General features: G+C 45.4%; 1 protein-coding gene across 2 annotated transcripts in view; it reads left to right on the top strand.

Annotated features, from left to right (window-relative positions):
• Positions 1 to 11945: 11945 nt before the first annotated feature.
• Positions 11946 to 19378, top strand: part of JCAD (junctional cadherin 5 associated) — an 81754-nt gene continuing 74321 nt past the window's right edge. Inside the window, exon 1 of one of the 2 annotated variants that reach the window (XM_040451078.1) lies at positions 11946 to 12052. The gene's annotated coding sequence lies outside the window, so the exon portion shown is untranslated. The remainder of the gene's footprint in view (positions 12053 to 19378) is intronic. The other variant, XM_040451077.1, reaches the window with a different exon arrangement.

Genomic DNA, 19378 nt, shown 5'->3' with positions numbered 1-19378 from the left:
GTAATTGCGGTCCAAGTTAAGAGGAGCCTTGCCAACAATCTGGCCTTCACTTCCTACGAACTCTTTTTCTGAAACTTCCCCGAAAACCATGACACCTCCATTCAGTTTTGCCAGTTGTTTTTGGTTGAAGAAAACTGGCCTTAATAATGGGGGAACAGATTTCTTTTCATTTTTCCTTCATTCCCACCCTCTTCTCCAACCTGAAAACAGCCTGCCTTTGATGAATTAAGACGATCTTTCACTCCACAAAAATGACCACGATAAACGTGTTTTGTTCTTGCACCTGGGTGGCTCGGTCGGTTGAGCGTCTGACTCTTGGTCTGACTCTTGATCTCGACTCAGGTCATGATCTCACGGTTCGTGAGTTCTGAGCCGACAGCACGGAGCCTGCTTGGGATTCTTTCTCTCCCTCTCCCTGCCTCTGCCCTGCTCATTCAGTCTCTCTCTGTGTCTCAAAAATTAAAAACAAACAAACAAAAAAGGAGTATTGTGTTCTTTTCCTTAACTTGTATGGTTGATGTATCCTGAAACTGGATAAGAGCTGAGTTTTCCACCGAATCTGGTTAACAGCAGGTAAATATATCTGAAAGTCCTGTGGGCATTGATTTGCTTGAAGCCAACAATTGATTTTAGCCCTGAGCTGCCTTAAATCATTTTGGGAAGAAGGCATGTGCAGATATATTAATAAAGGATTTGGACCCTGGTTCATCACCAGAATGTGGGTCCCAAGCTGGACCAGGAGTTGAGCCAAGGGTCCTGGGTCACCCCTTTGTTGCCTGTTTACTGTTTGGATAGAAGAGAAAGGTGCTGGGGAAAGGCCCGATGTTAAAAGAATTTCTTCCCTCAACCACAAGTTTTATAATTTATAGAGAATAGAATACAGTGCAAATAAAGTACTTTTTATTCTGGCCTTTTGGGAGAACGGAGTCAGAGATGGGAATGAGGATTGCTTGTTTGGAGCCACCGGGGAGAGGCAGGTTCCCAGGATGGGTTAGCTCAGGTCATTCAGAAACTGACTGCTGGGCCCCTGTCCCTCCCCGACGTCGTGTGACCTTGAAGAAGCAGCTTAACCTCCTTGCCCACCCATTTCCTTATCTGTAATATGCAGATAGTAACTGGCCTCCTGGGGTTGTCTTGAGGATGAAAGGAGTTAACATATAAACTGGCTCCTGGAAAGCACTAGATAAAAGCTACCTGTGATGGCTGCCCATGTAGCAAATATTGTAAATATCACCTTCATTCTAGAGGATGCCAGAGCCTCCCTGGTCGGACTTATGAGGGTGTGATCCTCACCACCTCTTCTTTCCCCTGCCGGAATTCTACTGTTCCAGACAAAAATCTGTTTCTCCTCATCTTAAAGGTCTTCTGGAAAGGAGAGTCCACCAATTCCCCAGTTATCTGATCCGTAACAATCCTTCCAGTCAGAAAGTTTTCCTTATAAGTAAATTAACCTCTCTTCTTGAAATTAAAGCCATTTCCTCTCATTTAAACCCCTTTAAGATGGAGAAGTGTTCTCTCCTTAAAATAACTCTCCTATATTTAATTGCTTGATGAAATCCCGTCTCTGGCTTTTCTTCTCCTGAAAAGAATTGGAATCGTTTAACTTTTCCCTAGGGTTCATTTCCATTACCTACTTGAATTGTTCTTGTTCTTGCCTTCCTGTTTTCTGTACCCCCCTCTTAAAAACCAAAGCCACGGCTGAAAAGAGTCAATTATGACAATTCTTGCTGATGCCGCGAGGGAGGGAGAGATTACTTCATAAGTCTTGTCCATTCTATTCCTTTTGTCTTGGTATCAGACTTGTTTTCATGGCCACGGTTAGACATACTAATGAATGACCCCTACACTTCAACTGAGGGGACCCTCCTTGAACTTCTTCAAGGTCTCACCCTTTTCTTCTACTTGTCGTTCACTATTTTCAATTCTTTCTGTGCCTGTTAAAGTGCTAGACTCACCTCCAAATGTGGACTTAAATCTATTGAGTGAGAAGGTGATAGAGAACAAACTGAGGGTTGACAGAGGGAAGGTGGGCGGGGAATGGGCTAGATGGGTGATGGGTATTAAGGAGGGTGCTTGTACTGAGCACTGGGTGCTGTATGTAAGTGATGAATCACTGAATTCTACTCCTGAAACTGATATTGCACTGTATGCTAACGAAAATTTAAATTAAAAACGGAAAGAAAAAAAAAGAAATTACTCAAAAAAAAAAAATTAGGTGAGCTCCTTGAGGCAGAATATTTGATGCTCTATCCCTGTACTCATCATGATTGATGCCTGGCTCACAGTAGATCTTCAGAATACAATGCTAGATGTCTTTTCTAAATTTTTTTTTTCAACGTTTATTTATTTTTGGGACAGAGAGAGACAGAGCATGAACGGGGGAGGGGCAGAGAGAGAGGGAGTCACAGAATCGGAAACAGGCTCCAGGCTCTGAGCCATCAGCCCAGAGCCCGACGCGGGGCTCGAACTCACGGACGGCGAGATCATGACCTGGCTGAAGTCGGACGCTTAACCGACTGCGCCACCCAGGCGCCCCAGCTAGATGTCTTTTCTAAGCCATGCTAGCTATGTGAGGTCTTGTTAGGACTAAGGCTGGTCCTGAAGACTAATGTGGCATTCCTTGATAGACTTCCTCTCTCCCACATTCCCACATGGACATGGCTGGGAAGTGTATATAGATGTGACTTCCCTCAAGCAGTGTGTACCCATATGGAGATGTGGTGCATAGATTTTATTTTTTTTTTAACCCAAGCGCTATTTTATCTCAGAGTTGGATGTTCTCAAGAAGCATTTGCAAAACCTCACAAAGGGAAAACCTGATATACTTAGGGCCTGGATTCCATTCTGATGAGCTCTTTGGAGAGATATGGAGGGAAAAAGCCAGACATTGTGAAATCAAACCAACAATTACAATGTCTTATAACTCCAACTTGGTTGGGAATTATTGGGTAAAGTCACACTTTCCACAGGGTCACTGTCTCAGAATAGTGTTCTTCAGAGAGAACTACATAGCCACTTGTTAAATATACATAAACCAGATTTATTTCCATCTATGCCAATATGTGTCCCCTCCACCCTCGTCAGCTGGCCCTACTCCCTGCTCCTGGCTTAGTCTCTTTCCATGGCTTTGCTAATTCTGTTTTGTTTTTGTTTTTACCAGGGTTGCCCTGCCCCTTCTCCAGTCCAGGGACATCTCATGTAGCATTTAAATCCACCCTGAGCCCTCCTTTCTCACCGTCAGTATTCTCTCTTTGTTCATATGTGCAAGGTTTGTCTTCCCAATTACTCACTCCTGAAGATGAACCAGGGGATGCACTTCTTTTCCAATTTTAGCTCCCAGCAGAGTTTAGTACAGAAGACAGAGCACTAGATCAGTAGACTTCAAACCCAGTCAATTTCCAGAGTTACCTGAGAAGTTCTTAAAAATATCTACCGAATCAAAATCTCTGGAGGTGAAGCCCAACAATCAGCTTTTCACTTTTTTTTTTTAATTACAAAAATGTTTTAAATGTTTCAGACAGTAAGTCCGATGATAGGTCAAGTCTGAGAACTACCATAGTGTGAGAGGAATCTGTGCCAGGTCAAAGTTTTTGGCACTTAGGTGATATAGCTGCTGAGACTCTGACGTGGTCCCACAAAACCAAAAAGGCTTTCTTCCCAAAAGGTGCTCTTGAGTCGTTACCACTGGAGTCCCTGAGAACATTTGGCTGCTATGACACTGTATACATCGAGATACTGGCTTTTCCTTTCCTACAGATATTTATGTACTTACTCATTTTGCATCGCATCCACCTCCAAACTAAATACCACTGGCCTTACTAGCTAATCGATTTTGCATCAAGATGAACAAGGCTTTGCTGGTCAACTATCATTTTTCATCCCTCCTACCGTGAAAGATGGCTTCTCCTTGGCAGACATACAGGATAAATTCTGTTCAGCTTAGCGCTTATTAGTAATGGTTTTGTTCATGACATGCTTGTTCGTTCTCAGAAGGTACAGTCCCAACCACTGTCATTACCACATTCACCATGCTTTTCTAGACGTGCTTACTTACATGTGGCAGTGGGCCATTCATTTGTTCAAGAATAGTCCAGGCTGCAGGCTCTAACCTCTAGACACACGCAGTCAGCTTTGCTCAGATGGTTGACTGTAGCCTTTATAAGCTCTGGCTTGGACTCTCCCATAAGCTTAGGATATGCTTTAATATGTTGACATGAAAAACTTTCTGAATCTGGAGGCATCAAATTTCACTTCCCATGTGCTATCCATTTATTTTATCTTAAATTACCATAATATCAGTATTAATAAAAACCATTTATTGAGAACCTAATACGTGTAGGACAATGTACTAGGTAGGTGTTGGGACTTCAAAGATTAATAAGATAAGGTCCTTGCTCTTTAGAGGACCATGCTCTGATGGGAGATATAAGGATACCATTCATAAAAAAACAATTTAGAAAGCCACACAGAAGATATCAAGTATCAGATGAATGGCTCAGGATTCACTACCCACCCTTAGGTTTTGAAGGAAGGCTTGACCATCGAGTACTTGAAAGTTTCGTGGGGAACTTACTACCACATGGAGACTGGCGTATACCAAGCACTCAGTAATCCCTGCCAAATGAATGAATGAATGACTGAGTGGATGGCGCTAAGATAGGAGCTGTGCCTTGGAATATAGGTAGGGAATGTTCAAGAGAAGAAGAAGCACGCACAAACACACACACACACACACACACACACACACACACAGCTTCTTTATCAATGGAGCATGAACTTATTTTCAGGGAGTAACAGGAGTGAGAATACAGCTCTTGTTAAGGTTCACCTTTTTTTATTGGTGGTAAGCACTTACTGAGCAGTAACTACATTAATAGCACTTACTAAATATTGTTCATTTAGTAAGTAAATTATCAGTAAGCAAATTCTTAGTGCTTGAAGAAGTAAATTATCTTCAGTATATAAACACTCACTGTGCAAATTCTTTGATTCACCATAGAACAGGGAGACAAAGAGATACCTATTCAATCAGCTGAGCAATGTATAGTCACTACCTGGTTTATTTTATAATCAATTAATTTCTATTCTACCTCTTTCCAAAACACATTTAATATCGAACAATGTATAAGACCTAAGATAGGAGTCTTCTTGCAGTTTGGGCTAAAAGGAAAGCACATGAGTGACTTAGAACGAGGAATCAAATAAGTTTCTGGGAGAAGAAAGAAAAAAAAAAAAACCTTTCTCCTTGCTCCTAATTTCTGAAGAAAACTTTTTCATAGGGCTATTTTTATTCCTAATCCCTGGTTAATTGCTGCTATTCCCATTTTTACCAGCAGTGGCTCTCCTCCTACCAGCTAGTTAGCCAACTTTTTATGTGCCTGGCACTGTTCTAAACCCGATACACACATTAAAAAAAAGTTCTTCCTACAATCGCCCTGTGAGTAGGTCCTCACCTCTTGCCAGCAACTCTTTTTATGTGCAGTCCTTCCTAAAAGCAGCCGGATACTCTCTGTGAGTAGGTCTTCTTGAGCCTGGGAATCCACAGAGGGTGAGCTGACTACGGACGGCAGGAAACCTGCCCAATGGGAGATAAGAAGATCCCACTGTGGAGACAACTTTGATCTCCAGTGAGGAATAGGCACACAACTATGTCTCATCTGAGCAGCTCAGGGAGATTCAGGAGGAGGTCTCGAGGCTCAACAAGAGAAGAAGCACCTCTGGTTGTCAGGGACACTGAATTGCTCAACCTCCATCTTAGTTGTTTGGAAGAAACCATGTGTGGAGGCCGATGCCCTGAAGTTGGAGTCAAAGAAGACGTTTCCAGCTGTGCTCATCAGAGCAGGCCACTCCACATCTCTTAGCTCCAGTTTCTCCTGTTAACTGAGGCAGGGAAGGAGGTCTGCCCTCTCTTCCGGGGAAACAGATGAGGAAGTGTGTGTAAAGCATTGAATATGAAACCTACAACATATGATCCAGCCCCAATTTAAAAATTGACGCGTTCTTGTTTCTACATGAGACCTAAGAGTCACTAAAAGTCCTTATTATCTTCTTTTATTCTCTTTCTTACTTTTGTGTCCCCTTCAATATGCCCCAAGTCCTGGTAGCTGGCTGCCTTTCTGCCCTGCCTGTCCTCTTCCGATCCTCACTTAGGGTGACACGACCCACCGTAGATAGGAAAGGAACAAAAAAGAGAGGAAAGGGAAGAATATTTATTGTTGTACCAACATCCTTATTTAAAAAAACAAAAAGGCAATTGTGGAACAAATAATCCACCCATCAGGTGTCACCCTAACCTGGCAACTCAGTCTTCCCCACACCGATTCTAATTTATTTATATGCATTAATGATTTTCAGATGTCTGTGATCACAGACAGGGTACATTTTGTGACTCGTAAGTTCTACTTACTGAACACTGCTATGAACAGTTCCCAAGTTGCTACATCACTTTCATAATTATTTTTGCTACTGGTTGTAAACTATCCCATGGGGCAAAGCATCTCATGATGAAAATCCCAATTTTATTACGGTTGGACATTTAGGTTTGTTTTAATAAATAATGCCATAATGAATACATTGTGTATGTAGCCTTTTTTTTTTCTCCTAATGAATTAGAGGAAAAAGTGTTTATAATCTATTTTTTCTAAAAGCCAGGCAGAGTTTTCTAAATTCTCCACACACTGGTATTTATCAGCCTTCGCTGACCTATTCTGCTTTATCTTGCTTAATCCTCATGGGATCTTCTGGTCAGGGAGGCAAGGAATTAGCTGCTGTTTCTAATCATGATTTTTTTTTCTATCAACAAGCCTCTTAGAATGCTGTTTCTTGTTCTCTGAAAAGGACAGAAGAGTTATGTAGATAGCCTCATAGCACTTGCTTCATGGTCACCAACTTTGGAGACATGACCCTATCCAAAGAATAAAAAGGAAGTCTACCCAACAGCATGAACGTGCTGCGCAGAGTCCCACTCAGGCTCCTGGCAGGTGCTGGTTCTTTGACCTAAAGCAGAAATGGCATTGATAGCTGTATCACTAAGGGTCCGACCAGGAAAATGAGAGCAATTATAAGCATTTACAGCAGGGTAGTGACCACAGATAATGGAAAAGCCAAGAAGCCAAATGGGGGTGGGGAGGCAATTGAGAGATCAGCCAAGGTGGAAGCCATACTACCCCCGGGCTGAAGGACAGAGACAGAATCATCTGGTAGAAGTTGGGCCCAGGGAGCCTGGCCCCACAGAGCCAAAGTCATGGGGGAGGAGATGTGGCCCTGCTGGCAAAACGATCAGAGGCAGAGAGAGAGAGAGAAGGAGAAATACCCTGGCTTCTCCTCCCTCCAGCCTTCCAACCAGTGCCTGTCCTTGGTTGAACCCAGCTGGAAACCAGGTGTCTTGAGAGTCTGTGACATACAACTTGCAGGGGTGAGCATCCCCGCCTCCCCCTTGATACCGAGTGAAGTAGGGAAAGGATGAGGAATCAGCCCACGGGCAAACGAGCTAAGAACGAGTACAGAATCACATTGTCAAATACTCATTCAAAATGGCGCTGAGGCGAGAAAGGAAAACCCTCTGCAAGTGCTGGGCAAGAAAGCAAAAGGTACTAAATGGTTTGGTTTTAAGTCACCGTATCAGCCCCACACAAGAGCATTGTTAGTTATAAATGGTACCTCTAACTACTGGGAGCCAAAACATTATTTATTGAAGACCATCAGTAGGTCACAGAACCTCCAGGAGACCCAGGTCAGGCAGAGAAGCTGCACGACCAGGAGGGAGCACAGTACAAGTTTTGTTAGGGGGCTGTGGGCTTTTGCTACAGAGGCAGGGCCAGGCCCCTGAGCTCACCCAACAGACACCCAATAGACACGATGACTGGCCTTCCTTGGGGCTGCCTCTGAGAGCTGATGACTCCCTGCCAAATGGCACTGACCTCCTGTAGAATGGATTCAACCCCTTTCCTGCCTCTTCCTGGTCTTTACGAAGTTGAAGGCAGCTGAACACCCAGCCTGTGACATACACCTGTGCCCCAGCTGCAAAGGAGGCTGGAAGAGAAAGCCTGGTTTCTGCTCTGAGAAAGGGTGACAACCACGGAGTGAGTTGTGTTCACCTCACGCTACAAAAAATTCATATGTTGAAGCCCTAACCCCCAATATGACTGTTTTTGAAAGCAGGGCTTTTAGGAGATAAGTAAGGTAAAATGAGGTTATAAGAGTAGGTCCTAATCTGATAGGATTTGTGGCCTTATAAGAAGAGGAAAAGAGAGAGAAAGAGAGAGATGTTCCCATACGTGCAAAGGCCTTTGGAGAAGGTGGATGACAGTTTGCAAGCCGGGCACTGAGTTCTCATTGAACCTGAGGCTGCTGGCACTCTGATCTCAGAATTTTAGCTTCCAGAACCATGAGAAAATACATGTCTGTTGTTTCAGCTACCCAGGCCATGTTATTTTGTTATGGAAGCCTGAGCAGACTTAGACAAGGACTCAATGTGAGAAGTCCACGTTCACCAAAGGAAGACTGTTCACAAGCCGTGGAGTGGCCACGCATATGATAAATGTCCAGCACATCCACATAACCTTCTTTTGTTTACCGCAGAATATCATCAAGGTCTTGCCACCTTTGCGACCATTAGAAAGGATGCAAATAAGAGGAGGCGTAGCGGCACATCTACTGAGAAGGTGCAGCGCTACTGACCCCACAATGCAAGAAATCTGGCTCCTTTTGTGCCCCAGACCCACAGAGGGGACATCTGCATCCTTTGGCCATGCGATAGCTCTGTTCTGATGGGCTCACACCAGGGAAACTAGGCTTTACCAGAACTTAGCGTGAGAAGTGAGCTTAGAGAATACACGGATTCTTTTCCACCTGGTGCCAGATCTTTCCAGGTCTTCTGACTGCTCTAGTTGTTACAAAGATTGTCTTTTTCTAACTGCTGTTGATCTTTCTGCAAGGAGACTCTTCCTCCACAAATTCCAAATTAAAGGACCAGCTAACGGGGCGCCTGGGTGGCTCAGTCAGTTAAGCATCTGACTCTTGATGTCGGCTCAGGTCATGATCTTATGGTTTGTGAGCTCGAGCCCCGCATCAGGCTCTCGGCTGACAGCGTGGAGCCTGCCTGAGATTCTCTCCTTCCCTCTCTCTCTCTGCCCCTCCCCTGCTCTCTCTCTCTCTCTCTCTCTCTCTCAAAATAAATAAACTTAAAACATTTTTAAAAAAGGACCAGCTAACAAAGGATGTGTAAAAGTCAGCCCAACTCAGGGGCAGTGTTAGAAGGACAGACCCAGCGTCTTCCCCGGGAAGGCTATTTCAAGAACACCTCATGTTAAGGGAGTGTCAGACTATCCTTTTGTTCATTTCCTTTAAGACTGGGTTCCTGTGGAGTAAGACTGACTGAGTTATGTTTGTAGAAAACCCCTAACAGAGTGTCCACTTTACATGTCTTTTACAGTATTAGGTTCTGGGGATAAAAAGTTGAATAAGAGGTCATGATCTCGCAGTTCATGAGTTCAAGTCCCACGTTGGGCTCTGTGCTGACAGCTCAGAGCCTGGAGCCTGCTTCAGATTCTGTGTCTCCTTCTCTCTCTGCCCCTCCCCCACTCAGGTGGGCACTCTCTCTCTATCTATTTATCTCTCTCTCCCCCATCCCCCCAAAATAAATAAAACATTAAAAAAATTTTTAGATGGGGCGCCTGGGTGGCGCAGTCGGTTAAGCGTCCGACTTCAGCCAGGTCACGATCTCGCGGTCCGTGAGTTCGAGCCCCGCGTCAGGCCCTGGGCTGATGGCTCGGAGCCTGGAGCCTGTTTCCGATTCTGTGTCTCCCTCTCTCTCTGCCCCTCCCCCGTTCATGTTCTGTCTCTCTCTGTCCCCAAAATGAATAAAAAACGTTGAAAAAAAATTAAAAAAAAATTTTTAGAGGTTGAATAAGATATCATTCTTACTCTCAGAAAATGCATAGTGTGCTAAGAAAGGCAAACAGAGAGATAATTGGGGTAGAGCTACAAGAAATGCAAGAGAAAAATAAACAAAACATGATGAAATCCTGCAGGAGGGAGCAGCTAACTCTTTTGGAGAGACCCAGAGAGGGTTTCAAAGACAAGGTGCACTTGGGGATGATATGGAGAGGGCCTGAGGGTGCTTCCAAGGCTGCTGTTTGAGAGAACAGTTGGATGCAGCCACTGTAGTTTCTTGGGGATGAAACTAGGTAAGCTGAGGCAGTGTGCTAGGTAATGCCTGAGCGAGAGTTTCTCTGATGAAGGAATAATTGAAATGGAGACTCAGGGCCTGAATACGGGTTTGGTGGTATGAGTAGGTGCGTCTTCCATATTGAAAGAGACTCCTTGTTCATTTTTTCTACCTCTAAGACAAAACACCCTAACTCCAATCTCTGCCGCATCCACTCCACCCCGCTGTGGTAGTACCAAAGCAGCCATAGACAGTCCATAGATGAGTGAGTGTGGCTGTATACCAATAAAACTTTATTTACAAAGCGTCTGGATTTGGCCCAAGGGTCATGCTTTGCCAAGCCCACTTCTATAAGATGAGATCTGAAAATGAAGTCATCACTGACTCCTCGTTTGTGATTTTGTAACGTTTATTTTTGAGAGAGAGAGAGAGAGAGACAGCCTGAGTGGGGAAGGGGCAGAGAGAGAGAGGGAGACACAGAATCCGAAGCAGGCTCCAGGCTCTGAGCTGTCAGCACAGAGCCCGATGCGGGGCTCGAACTCTCGAGCTGTGAGATCAAGACCTGGGCCGAAGTTGGAAACTTAACCGATTGAGCCATCCAGGGGCCACCCTGGTTGGTGATGTTGAGGTCCGTTTTGAGGTTGTATGTGCAGGTACTGGGGAAGGGCGCTGGGGGACTCGGGAAGGAAAGCCACGTGCAGATCAGAGAGGTCCTGGCCCCAGGGAGGAAAGGGCCACGTCAGGAGCACGGGTCCCGCACATTCTTCCTCGCCGAGCACCTCTTGACCCGCTGTCTCACTGCCGCTGCAAACTGACTGCCTACGTCCGGGCCAGCTGCTGCTAGGCAGGAGCTGTGGTTCGTCCCCGAGGTGACCGTGCACAGGATAATTTATATTTTGGTGTAAACCCACCTCGAGCTCCTTTGAGATGAAAGAGTCTATATAAAACTGAATTATGACCCTGCTTAATGGGAGCACTGCTGAGTTTTTCCAAAAGTGGAGTTAAACCCCTCTGGCATCTGGGAAGGGCTGGCTGTAAAGGACTGTTGGCCATTTCAGCGGCTCTAGTTTCTGCTGTTGATCTGCGAACGATAAATCATTCTCCTCCTCCGAGTCCAAAGTGGCATTTCTATTTGCCAAGATACTGAGGAGGAAGATCTCCAACTGGTCTCAGCTGAGGCTGGATCTTTGCTTTTTCAGTTGTTTGGGAAGTGAGAACACACACGCACACACACACTCACACACTCACACATGTTAATCTTCCAGAATAACCTATTCCAGAATAGCTATTCCCTTACCCCATAACTTCATATGGCTTGTTCATGATACCGGTTTTGTTTTTACACAAAAGGTGTGATTTGGTCCTCCTCCTGTGTCATTCCGTACTTTTAACCCCCGGAAGACTCCTTTATTCGTGTGGAGCAGAGCTGTCTCCAGGTGTCACGGTCTCCTATCGGTGGCCCAGGGCTCCTGAAGCCAGCTCCATGCTGGGCTTCCCTTCAGACAGTATCAGACAGGGCATACCAACGTGTCTTTTTTTAGAAAAGACCATAAGTGTCTTATCTTACTCCTTTGGAATTTTCCGCAGCTATTTAACCTCCTCTAGTTTAGGAAAAGTTGGTTTGAGGGTTCTTCAAATGTCCCCGAGCTCTTACATCAGATCGGCGAGCTCATTTCACTCGAGGTGGATGGTGCTTCTGCTTTCTCCTCCCTTCTGACTAGAAACCTTGTGGTTAAAATAACACACAGCCTCTATTCACGGCTCAAACTCAGAGCTGCCATCGGAGGCAGATTGGGGATTTCAGGAAGTCTCAGAAGACGATTCCGAGTGGCTTTCTCCATATTCAGTTGTAGACCCTCGTGAAGACTTCAGGGATCTGGTCAGGTAAACGGTTTCTTTTCTTTTTCACTGTTTTATTGAAAGGGAAATATGATTAAGAAAATTGTGTCAGTAAGCGTTGGAAGAAGCCAGCCGATTTCTAGCTTTTGACTCTTGAACGGGGCTTGTGTCTGTTTCTCTGAAAGGGGAATCGACTAAGAATCTCCTGGAGAGGAAAGTGCAGGGGCGATTCTGTTCCCGGAGAGAGGGCTGGGGGTTTGAGGGAGCGATGTGCCTCGGTGGGTCAACAAACCGCATTTGGGTGTGTGCAGGTCGTGAAAATAGGAAACAGTAGTTGGGTTGGTCTTACTCTGTGCAGCTTTTGGAGATTGGTCACGTGACCAGGGCACAGGGGAGTGAGTCCCAGCCCTATCTTGTGATCACATCATTTTATGGAATAAAACTGAACAGATTCTCCTTCCCTTGCTGACTTCTCCTCCCCTAGTTGGGTGCCACCATAATCTATCTATCTATCTGTCTGTCTGTCTGTCTATCTATCTATCTATCTATCTATCATCTCCCACTTCTAGAAATCTGTGAAATGTATCTCTACTATCTTATTTTTAAATATTTTAAACTCATGCCTCTCTCCAGTGATAGTACATTAAAGATTTACCTTATGTCTATTTGTCAAATGCATTAACATTTACTTTGATCACCTGTAACTATGGCATCTTGAAACAAAGTAACAATTCAGGGGCGCCAGTGGCTCTGTTGGTTAAGCCTCCAACTTCTACTCAGGTCATGATCTCACAGTTCATGATTTTGAGCCCCACATTGGGCTCTCTGCTGTCAGCACAAAGCCCTCTTCAGACCCTCTGTCCCCCCCCCCCCCGCCCCCCACCGCCCTTCCCTTGCTCGTGCTCACTCTCTCTCTCTCTCAAAAACAAACATTAAAAAAAATTAACAAAACAATAAAATAATTCATTTGTAGAGTGAGCCATTTTTCTGAAAAATTTTCCACCACCCCTCCAAGTCCTTCTTCAACTATGCATTTTTTTTTTTTTTGCAAACATTTATGCCTATGGAATATTTCAATATATCTCACCCTGGCTGGGCCAGGTTCTGTTTACTTGCTGATTTTCCCTCCCTCTCTCTCTTCCCTTCCCCTGCCCAGACATCTTGTTTCCCTTTATATTTTAATTTGAAGAAAATTCCATTCTTATTTGGTGATAGAGCCAAATCAATCAATCAATCAATCAATCATTGGTCAATTAAACATTTATTCAAGTGTGATCTATATGCTCTGTATTGAAATAGTTACCAGAGTTGCAGGAAGGTTATCTCAAAGTCTATAAATACCATCACTATGTTTATCATGTGTTCTGACTCCTCCATACATTCAATAAATAATTACTAAATATTATCAGTACAAAATGAAGTGGGAAATTTCAAACTTGGGATTATAGGAAATGCTGAAGCAGTGACCCGACCACCATTCCTGAGAGTTCATTACATGCCAAGTACTAAGCTCAGCACTTTGGTCATCTTGTTTTCTTCTCTTAATAGCCCACCTTTGATGCGGCAGGAAACTGAAGCCCAGGGAGGGGTCAGGTGCCCAGCCTCACATGGCTGATAAGCAGCAGACTCGACCCTCAGAGCCTCAGTCTAGCAGGTGCTCATGCTCCGGCAGGCGTCAGAAAATGTGTCCCAAGAAAAGGGTTTAGTGGGCTGGGCCCTAAAAGTGGCCAAGTGGCCAGAAGGGAGCAATTCTGAGGGCGAGGCAGGGTGGGGGGCAGCGTAGGTGTGTCTGGGGGACAGTGCAGGGGTGCGGTGATGGGAGGCGGCAGGGAAGTGCTGGGAGGAGAGAGGCAGAGGTGTGGGCACAGAAGGAGCATTGTGCCCGACTGTGGAGTGAAATGAAGAAAGGGGGTCAGGTCACCAGGAATATCGTACGGAGCTGCCGGCATGCTTTTCTAGTCCCTGCCTTTCCTGGTAATTGCAGGGCACAAACCCTCCTGCCCCAGGTCTGTGACAGAGGCTTCTCACCTCAGCTGAGAGGTTTCCTGGACTCTGCTGTTCAAGGAGCACCCTGTGGCCACCCCCATTTACTGTTCTTGCTGTGGTAAAATGCACATAACACAAACATAGTCTTTTTGAACCATTTTTACAGTGTGCAATTAAGTGGTGTTTAGTAGGTTCACAACATGGTGCAACCATCTAATTCCAGACAAGTTTTCCATCACCACAAAGGGATATCTTACACCCTCTAAATCCTACACTCAGTCCCCACTCTTCTAGTCCCTGACAACCAACCACTGATCTGCTTTCTGTCTCTATGGATTGGCCCATTCTGGACATTTCAAAGAGATGGGATCATACAATATGTGGCCTTTGGTACCCGGTTTCTTCATCTTGGCACCAAGTTTTAAAGTTCATCCGCAACGCAGCATGAATCAATACTTCATTCCTTGGCATGACTGAGTGATATTCCGTGGTGTGCGTCCATCACATTTTGCTCATCCAGTCATCACTCGATGGACGTTTGAGTCGTTCTCGCCTTTCAGCTGCTGCGAACAGTGCTGCGGTGACATTCATGGGCAAGTTTTTGTTGGAGCTCATGTTTTCAGTTATTTTGGATGAAAGCACAGGAGTGGGATTGCGGGGTCATTTAACTCCACGTTAAACTTGGTGAGGCGCTGCCACACTGCGTTCCACAGGGTCTGCGTCACTTCACGGTCCCGCCAGCATGTGCGAGCGCTTCGATGCCCTCACGCCCTCACCAACGTTGGTTACTTCCCGTTTTTATTTTATTACAGCCATTCTGGTGGGTGTGAAACACTGTGTCATTGTGGTTTCGATTTGCATTTCCCTCATGACACTGAGAATTTTTTCACTCGTTTGTTGACCATTTGCTCCGTTCACATTTTATTCCCTTTATTCAGCTCTATTCTTTTTTTTTTTTTTAAATAAATGCTTTTATTTGTTTTTGAGAGAGAGAGAGAGAGAGAGTGAGCATGAATGGGGCAGGGGCAGAGAGAAAGGGAGAGAGAGAACCACAAGCAGGCTCTGTGCTGACAGCAGTGAGCCCGATGTGGGGCTCAAGTCCACGAACCATGAGATCGTGACCTGAGCCGAAGTTGCACGCTCAATAGACTGAGCCACCCAGGTGCCCCTCGGCTCTATTCTTGATACATAAGTCCTGTGATTTACCACTTCTCGTCACATTACACGTTTATCTGTCTATCTCTTCTGTGACTAGGTGATCTCCAGGGTCAGGGACTCTGTTTTGTTCATGGTTGTGTCTCAGTACCTGGGACAGGGTTTGGTACTGCAGGGACTTGGTATGTATTTGCAGAATAACTAAAGATCAAATTATGCTTTTTCCCCATAGCCCTGAGCCTGAGGCCTCACTTTCCTGCTGATGGGTCAGCAGACGGGCAGCACTGTGAAGGGAGAGCCAGAGCTGGTCGGTACATCAGTCCTGACCATGCTCCCACCCTCCCTACCCTCAGCTCAGGTTGCTAGAGCCATACTACCTTTCTGCCATCCACCCACCCTTTGGATTTTGGGGAGAGAAGTGGGAACAGCAAAGTACTTATAGAGATAGTCAAGGTTTGAAGTCATGAGAGCCAGAGCTAAGGCGGCAGCAGCAAGAACAGAGTGGGAGGAATACCTAGCAGGGGGATATTTAAGGAAAAATCAGTAAAACTAGATGACTGGCTGAAGTGTCAATCAAAGTAACTTCAAATTTTGAACTTGGAAGGTTGAGAAATCAGTGGCACCATTAGCCATTAAAGGAAATTGGGAGAAAGAGTGTCTGGGAACAGGGGAAGGGAAGCTTGCTTTACATTGAGTTTGAGAAGAAAACAAGAGATGGGAACGTGCATGCTGAGGTGGCAGTGGCAGACACAGCCCTGGACTCGAGGAGACCAGAAGGAAGATCCTCTTGATAAGGGAAGGTCAAGCATCCAGGACATCAATGAGATGTCCAACTCAGAGAATGGACAGAGCTCCAGAGAGAAGGGAGAGAGGCATAAAGAGGGAGGGAAATGCGTAAGTGTTGCACTGGTAAGTGTGGGTAGAAGAAGAGGGGGGAGCAAAAGAAAGAGGGGCAAGGGGAAGGGCACAGGGAGAAACCTAGAGTTGGACAAGGTTGATGCAGAAGAGAGGAAAGTGAGGGGAGGTAGGACACAGATGAGGGAGCACAACAAAGGAAGTGGGGAGGGAGAAAGGAGAGGGAGAGGTGGGTTAGGAAGAGGAGGAGGCAGTGAAGGGTTGGTATTCCAGAATACTTTCCACCTATTCAGAAGCGAGAGAGAGAGAGAGAGAGAGAGAGAGATGGGGAACAGAGAGAGATTTGGCAATTGACTTGTGGGTCCACCTTTTTCCCTGCCCCCTCTGCCCCCTCAGTCTCTCCAAACACTGTAAAACTAGCCTCACCTGACCGCCTGCAGCCCAGGACCTTCCAGATGAAAGGTTAGTAATGAGTAAAGTCCGGACTTTTCATTCAGAGAGTTTATAAGGACATTCCTGAGACAGGGAGCCTTTGAAGCCTCACATGGCTTCTTTGCCCCATGGAGCAAAGTTCTGCCCTGCACATGGGTATTCTCTGCACTCTGTGGAACCATGGTAGAGAATGACCTCAGTGCACACGACGGAAGTATCTAAAGATCCCTGAGCACAGGGGCATGTGAGAAAAGCAGCCTGGGGAAGAATGAAGGAGCTCGGCCCTTGGAGGATGGTGGGGAGCAGCTCCAAGGGTCTCGGTCTACAGCTCTGGTTCATGTATTTCAACCGGCTAAGTTGGGCCAAGGACTCCAAGCTCAGCTGCATCCAGATGCAGGGGTGGAGACAATCTACTCCCAAAGTGTTTAGTGGGGAGCGTGTTTATGGGAACTTGCCAAAAACATGTGTGAGCTATTTTTTTTTTTTTTAATATGAAGGACATGGAGGTTTTCTCTTCCATCAAAATTAGGCTGACCTATATTTATGAAGAAGGCACTTATTACTTAGGATGGAAAACTTTGACTTGGGAAAGAGTATTTAGTGGCAGAAATCTCCTCTCACAGACTCCATGGAGACTCCAGTGAGGGGATGGTCCCTGCTGTCCTTCCCTGCTGGCTAAGGACACCGAGGAGGGTGCTTGGTGTCACCGGGGATGATGGGGATGATGAGCCTCTCACTTTGTGTCCCTGTTCTGAAGTCTTAATAAAGGGTCTTCTGAAAAGAGATTATAGAAGAGAAGTGCAAAGAAACCAGGTGCAGGGCTTCTTGCATACAGCTGTGGTCTCCCTACCTCCCTAGCACACCCAGCTAGGAGGATAATAACTGAGAAATTAAACGGGAGAACGGGCACCTTGTAAGTTATCCAAGCTTAAAGATGTATAGCCCAATGTGTTGATCCAAATTAACCCTCTGTGCTACTGCAGGCTTTGCAGTGACAAAATTCCAGAGAATGTACTCGCTTTTACATGATGCACCCTTCCCTGTTGCAAAACATCTGTTTAAAATAATAGATGATGTTTAAGGCATCATCTATAATAATGGTTTTAATGTTCTGGCATTGTGTTTGAGCAGAAACACTGGTAGGGGTCTTAGTGCCGAAGGATGTTTTATCCTAGATACTGCGGCTTCCTAGATATTGCCTCTAGGATATGAGTGATTACATGGGTTAGCACAGTTGGATTAAAGCTGGGTCTGAGCCATTTCAGGATTTAAGATGTAAAACCACCATTGTGGACTTTTGCGCACAAACTGTAAAAATCAGCCTTTGATCTTTTATGTTTATCAAAAGCAGTAATGCCAGTTAATGCCAAAGCTAATTTATAATGGCCGATGATGAAAATAAAACAGCTACCCCACTGGCTTAATTTAGGCTTTGAAAAGTATTTTTTTAATGTTTATTTATTTATTTTGAGGGACAGAGAGAGAGAAAGAGAGAGACAGAGAGCATGACAGGGGAGGGAGAGAGAGAGAAGGAGAGGGAGAATCCCAACTGGGACTCCACACTCAGCCCTGGAGGCCGATGCAGAGCTCCATCTCATGACGGCCAGATCATGACCTGAGCCAAAATCCAGAGTCAGATGCTTAACCAACTGAGCCACCCAGGGCATGTAGGCTTTAAAAAGTATACGATGAATTATTTTCTAATAGCCTTACCTTGCTGATTCTTAACGTTCTTAAATTGATACTGAAGTCATGTTTACGTTTCAGCACACACAAACTGAAGGTGAGGAATCGGGCCAGAAAACTGGCAGAAGGAGCCCCTTCGGGGTTAGATGTCACCCACAAGACAGGGCTGCAGAGAAGCATTGTGAAGCTCAGCTTTTGTCTTCTTGTCATCCTTTTCGATGCCAGCCGTAAAAGGGTGTCTAAAAATTAGTTTCACCTCTCCCCTGGGTACTCTCCTAAGCGAAATCATTGCCAACTAGACTTAGCAAAGCAGGGCAATATGGCACCACAGTTAAGAGGGTTGAGTTAGAAATAGAACCCACTAGGTTGGTTCCCCAGTCTGCCTCTTTCCTAGAACCTCAACTTCCCTAAGCTTCAGTTTCCTGATCTGCAAAATCAAAACAATAAAAGCTCCTAGCCCTCAGGAATGTTATGACAATTAAGTAAGTTAATGTATGCAAAGCTCTTAGCACATTCAATCCGAGTTAACTATTATTATCTCAGGTAACCTGTGAATAACAGAAGTGAGCTGCCATCTTTCAGCCGATTGCCAGCCTGCCTCTTTTTTTTTCCCTCCTGTGAGTTTAGTTATAAAGCACAGCTCTGATGAAGTTACTCCCCTGCTCAAAACTGGGGGTGGGGGTGGGGGTGGGGGCTGGAATTAAGTCCAAACCCCTACAGCTGCCATGAGGGGCCCCTCCTGAAGGTGTTTCTCTCTTCCTTCCCACCAGCAACCCTCTCCAGCCCTGTGAGCCCTACATTCCAGCACCCCTAAAATCATAGCCCTTTCCTGCAAAAGCCCTATGCCCCAAGCCCTCTCTCGGTGAGTTAGCTCCCAATTCCCTCATTCTTGGTGCCCTTTCCTCCCCATCTCTGCCTGCTGGCTAGTCCCCATAAGAACCAGTCAAGCTGGAGTTAATTCCTTCTGGTGGGTTTCCATGATACTTTGTGCCTTTACCGTAGCACTAACCATGCTCACTTTGAATTATGCCTCCTGTTTTATACAGCAAGCTCCCTGAAACCTGGAACAAGATCTTCTTCAATTTTATGCCTCATATAGTACTTTGCATGCTACTTTGCCCATAACCAAAGAGCAGAAAAGGTTGATTGAATTGAACTGAGAAGTTGTAGGTCTCTAATTGTAGGTCATTCGAGTAACAATAGGGATAGAGGAAAGGTTTGTTTGGGATCAAAAGATCTGGATATTTAAGTGTGTAT

This window comes from Herpailurus yagouaroundi, unplaced genomic scaffold, assembly GCF_014898765.1.
Source record: "Herpailurus yagouaroundi ecotype Mexico unplaced genomic scaffold, PumYag 203, whole genome shotgun sequence".
In the NCBI taxonomy this organism is placed as follows: Eukaryota; Metazoa; Chordata; class Mammalia; order Carnivora; family Felidae; genus Herpailurus; species Herpailurus yagouaroundi.
This window is presented reverse-complemented; position numbering and strand designations above follow the sequence as displayed.